The sequence below is a fragment of the Vidua chalybeata genome, chromosome 2, assembly GCF_026979565.1.
Source record: "Vidua chalybeata isolate OUT-0048 chromosome 2, bVidCha1 merged haplotype, whole genome shotgun sequence".
Lineage (NCBI taxonomy): Eukaryota > Metazoa > Chordata > Aves > Passeriformes > Viduidae > Vidua > Vidua chalybeata.
The window spans coordinates 52,613,315-52,619,314 of record NC_071531.1 but is presented as its reverse complement, the minus strand read 5'-3'; positions in this window follow the sequence as shown (position 1 = coordinate 52,619,314).

Genomic DNA, 6,000 nt, shown 5'->3' with positions numbered 1-6,000 from the left:
TTGCTTTTATGTTGTTTTTTTTTTTTTTTCTTTGACTGGTTGATTGATTTTCAGTTTTCGGAGATTTTTTTTTGTTCGGTTTTGTTTGCTTGTTTGTTTAGTTTTGGGCTTTTTGTTGCTGTTTCTTGTTTGGTTTTGGTTTTTTATCTTTTACAAGAGTCTAACAATTTACCAATTAAGAAATTTACCAATTAAGAATTGGTAACAATTACCAATTAAGAAATAAGCTTTATTTCTACTTTATATATTTTACTTTTATACTGAGTATCTTATATGAAGTAAGGGGAGCCATTTTTATCTGATGCAAGTCACAGCTAGGAGTGAGATTATGGCTTCATTTAGGTCACCTGGGTTTTGTGTACATAAAGCATATTCAAGAGTCCATATTGAATGAATATGGCATGAAGTTGTCAACACAAATTTTGAAAAAGAATACAGTGTTCATGAACTTGTTTTGATGTAGCTTTAGAATATTATTTTCATGATTTTTCCATAAAATCTAAGAAAACATATTCAGAATAGACAGTTAAGGCAGAAGCCCAGTTAATTTTATATATATATATAAAATTATGAATACATATATATATAATTATGACTATATGCATATATATAATGAATCTGAAATCATGAAGAAGAAATCCAGTACAAAACAGATTTTTGTTGCATATCACATCTTATAAATGAACTTTACGTAAGCTATGTTAGGGTTTGCTATTCAGAGAGGATTGTAGACCTCAAAATCACCCTGTCAGAAAAACTATCAAGAAAATGAGAAAAGCTGACCTTGTAACAGGAAAATATACTACTGCCATTTAACCCAACTCATAAAGAGGCAGTTTGAAGACATGTAGAAGGGAATGCAAAGCAAAGGTCAGCATTTTGTGGTAAATGTAATAAAGACTGGGACTGGATTGAAGAAATTCATTGCACACAACACTTAAAAGCCTATAAAAAGTGACTGATGGGTGTAGCAGAGGAAGGAGCAGCATGACAGAAAGAAGGACCTGACCTGATAACACCAAGGAAGAGCACAAAGATCTGAGAAACAAGAACTTTGACCTTATCAAATAATATTAAACTATTTTCACTTATTTTCATCTGTAGAGTAAATTTGGTATGTTCTAAGAGGCAACATCCTTTACATGATTGGTTAATCCATTTTTTTGTGCCTACAAGTGTAAGAGTGCATTGGAATAAATACTTACCTTCACAGCACCCACTGGCTTGTCTTATTCTTTTGGGACTCAGCTGGTGGACAGAAACTGGACATATTCCTTTTATTAGCCAGCCTGACTGAGAAGTGACAGCAGCATCAGAAGTGGAAATCAAGCACATGCATACACATACAATGGAACCTATGTAGATAAGGAGAAAAGGAGATTACATTTTACTGATTTGACACTTAATGGCATTTCAAAGTATTTGGATACTAAAAAGGCAACTTTAACTGATACTTTATTAAACAGGGTGGAGTTCAGTCTGCTTATATTGTATGCAGTCTTGACAAAATTGTAATGACCTATCTTTGAGGACAATCCAGCACACAGAAAAAATATATTACTTCCTTTTCCTCAACTCTCTCCTTTCTTTTCTTTTTTTTTTTTTTTTTTTTTTATTTTCAAGTAATGGAAAACTGTTGAGGGCCATTCAAACTCCTTACATAACATCTCTTAAGATTACAGAAAACCAGTGGATGTGGTGAGTGCTGTCATTTACTTTCCTTACCTCTTTGTTGATAATGTAATTACAATAAAGTAAGATTATTTCAGAGCTATCCAGAAAAAAAGAAGTATCTGCACACTCTAAACTCTACTTAGAGGCAAACCTAATCCCTATTTTCTACATATCTGAAGGCGTGCTATTAATGATAATAAATGATCTGATCAGGGGGATCAAAACCAGCATGGATTTATAAGCAGTTCTTCTGAGATACAAAAGAGCTTTTTGTTGGAATACCGCTATCAGGTCCCTTTGACATGGATAAAAATAAAACCTAAATGTCAAAATGCTGGCCCAGAACTAGGAAGAATAAATAACCACCAAAGTTGAGACCTCCAGACAAGATGCAGTGAGGTGCTTCATCACTCTTTGATGAACCTATGACTAACCTTAATTAACCTATCAAAGCTGCAGCTCAGTTTTCACAGATCAGCATACAGCATAGTCTGACTACTCTACAAGCTAGTGATTTTGGCACTAGAGGTACAACATCTATGAATTTGCTTCACCTTGAATTAAATGAAACATAGGAGTGTTACCAGTGTTCTCCTTTCCTGAATGACTGCTTTAGCTGCCAAACTATTACATAAAAATGAAAACAGATTTATTTTTAATTTTAATCTGTCACAGCTCACTTTAACAGGGACCTATAATTATGGCAGAATATGTACCTGTCTATCCCAATACTGCACTTTTGTCCATGTAAGGAGAAACACTGGTTAACTGTTCCAACAGCTCCCAAGTTTGCTAAGTTAATACCTTCTGAAAATAGAAATTCATGAATAACAGTCCTGGAAAACACATCTAAATCTCAAGAAAATTCAATACTAAGGGAAGATGTGCTAACAGTTTCATAGTTCAAAACAAGTTATAAAAGACAATAAACAATTTATTCAATTTTTCTATTAGAATAATAAGAAGGAAAAAAGCCCACCTAATTTGCAGCAAAAAGGACATGCAAATTCTTGTTTAGAACAGCTGGGAAACTAAGGTAGCAACAGGAATTAGTTCTGCTGAAAGAATATGTCAGGGATGAGGAACAGCAGTTTGTGCTGTGTTAATCAACCTGATCTTCCAGCAACAGCAGTAATAACTAACTTCAAAATCCCAACAGGAAGACCAAAATCCATTAGTCTAGACATAATTCCTCTCATTTGGCTCAAAAATACTCCATCTTCCACTTCAGTTGCAGTAGTAAACAGCACCCAACACCTTATCTTCATGACAGGAAAAATTCAAATTTGCCTCTTTGGTTGCAAGTCCTTGAATCAGCTCTGCTGAACAAATTAAGTTAAAAAACATACCAGAGGTCTACTTTCAGATGACAGAAAACTCACAGCTTCAAAAGAAAGGAAATTTGATTTAAATTACTTATTTATTTCTAAGATAAGAACTGTAGACACTCCTACCCACAGGCCAGAAAAGAGAATTATATCTGTCCCTAATTCAATGTACAAGAGAGAATGACACACTGAGAATATCAGTTACTGCCAAACTGCTTTCTCCTACCCCAGACCCTGCCCAGCTGTAATGAATTTAAGGAGTCACAGGTGTAGTCAGCAGAAGAGTCCATAGGCTGTGCTGCTCTGCTAATGAGTGGCCTGAGCAGAAATCTCAGACTCACTCCAGGCAAGATCATTAAAGTGGTAGGAACAGAAATGAGAACTGATAAAAAGATGTGTGAAATTTGTAGGTATAGTGCACATATACAGATGTTTAATGATATTGTTCATTTAGTGTTTATGTTTTACTATCTTGCAGGGTAACAACTATTTCTGTTTTTTTCTTTGGTTTTGGTTGGGTATTTTTTTGGGTGGGAGGGATGTGTGGTTTTTGTTTTGACAACTTGGTTGTTAGATGGATGGGAAGACAATAATGCTTGGGAGATATGGCACTATAACAGGATTTTAATAATTTTTAATATAAATTAATGTATTTATCTTAATGCATATTCTTTCATCTCAAGTTTTTTTTTGCTTTTTAAATTATTGTTCACCAATTATCTTAATGTTTTCAGTAGACAAAAATGATAAAATATTCATGATTTAAATGGTATTTTGAAATTTTAATTACAGTACGGTATAGGTTTATTATATGATAACTGCTGGGCTTTATAGTTTTTAAACTTAAATATTAATTTGTGGTAAGAGAACCTGCAAACAAAAGGTATTTCCTTCTTCCCTCAGTACTAATCCATATCTGAAATACAACCATTTCATTAAACTTTTGCAATGGATGATTAGTGCCTCACTGTTTGTGGCTGCTGATTGAGGAATAGTTCTTTATCATACAAGTCTCTTATGTTATGAAGCTCTCTTGGAACGTGTGTTTCATGCTTCTTATCTCCAGAAAGTTTGTCTCTGGGTAAACACTTCTGTTAAGAGTTACATTCAGACTGTACTCTCCTTGCTTTCTGTAGAATTAGAGGTGGGATAAGGAAGGTTCTGAGTGTGTGTGTATTTATCTAATTATATACATTATATATGTATTGTATAGATTTTTTACAACTTCTTTCAAGTAAGAAATGTGACAGGTACGAGAGACATGAATTTGAAGTAGCTGGGACCCTGAAGTCTTGATTGTGTTCCTTAAAAACAAAGCTTCCATGGCTGTTGGTCTCTGTTATAGGAACTTCCCAAACATAATGCACAAATGACAAATTTAAAGTGAAATTCAGGAATGGGGATAGCCTTGAGATCTATAAGCACTGAGGCAGAGTTACCTATGTGAGACACTGTTCTCACCTAAATAGGGGAACACTCCCAAGTTTGTCTGCCTTGCTCCTGGTTGTCCAAACTGATGAGGATTCTGGATTCTTGTCATACCATTCTGCATTTAAAAGGTAGCAGAGGGGAGGGAGTCCTGTTTACTTAGAAAATTAAATGTCATTAGCAAAAAAACTTGTGTCCCTGATGTAATTATGACTGAATGCTAAGAAGGGATACTTGAATACACTCCATTTTTTAGCAACAAAAGTCTTATTTTTGCAGTATTGCACATAATCCGTATACAGAATGTACAGTAAGACATGCTTTGTCTTTTCTTTGGGCAAAACAATAATAAAAACCTCTATGCTGTACATAGATGCCATATATTTAGGGCAAGACATGGGGATAAAAATTAAAAGTTGAATTCACTGCTCTTGACTTCAGAATGCTAAATTATTCTACAGAGTAGAACTACAGAAAATTAGGAGATAGCCTGACTTTTAATTATTTCTATGGCTTTATTTTGTTTTTTTTTGTTTGTGGAAAAAATTAAAGGAGCAGTCTGAAAAAGGTTTTAATGGCTCAGACAGCATTCATTGAAACAATTTTTTCAGTAAAAATCACTAAAGAAGACATCATTGGCCCCTCTAACAATATGAACATCTTGCAGTACAGTGCAAGTTTGCTCATTGCCTTAGGTAGATAGAAAAATTATACCATTTTTATAAAATATTTCTAAGACAATAAATTGTTCGGTTCTGCCTCAGCATACTGGCACTTCAAACCCATCCCTGCAATGACACTGATATATATTAGCTAGTATTTTTGCAAGATCTTTTTAGAGTGGAAGTTCTATTCATTTAAATACATATTTTGTGTATTATAATTACACATAGAGTAGTACTATTTTGTATTAGTCCAAGAAAAGTTATGAGAAATTCTTGAATGGTAAATTACAAGTGAGGACACATTTAAAAGAGTTGTCCTTGACTGCCTTATATCTAGTGAACAAACATAAACTTTAGTGATTTATGATAAGAGAAATAATGACATTAATAAAGACTTGTTCAAGTTCATTTTTCAAAATATATAGTACATGTGATTATTTATTACTGATTTTTTTAATGCTTCAGCTGTACTATGCAACACACATCATTTGTTTATATCATTAAAATGTTCTCTACAGAGAGAAAATATTAGGTCATCAACCTAATATTGCAAATTCTTTAAACTAGATTAGAAGAGTGAGATTGAGACAACAATATCTTTGATGAGAACACCTATTGAACTCTAAAATATTTCTTAGCTACTTAATGCTTAACTGTTTAAAAGCTCTTGTTGATGCTGCCTTGTTTGTGATAGTTTTGGAATTTGTGTAATAATGAACAGTGAGTCAAGAGATGTAGCTTACTGGAAAATAATTTAAGTCTTTTTCCCTAAATAGTTTCACTAATGCCTTTGTTTTCATTACTGTAAGGACAGAACTTAATATTAGGTAGACTCTGAAATTCTGATTTTACAAATAACCTTGCATTGTCTTAATTTAATAATGTGATAAGTCTCCATTATTTTA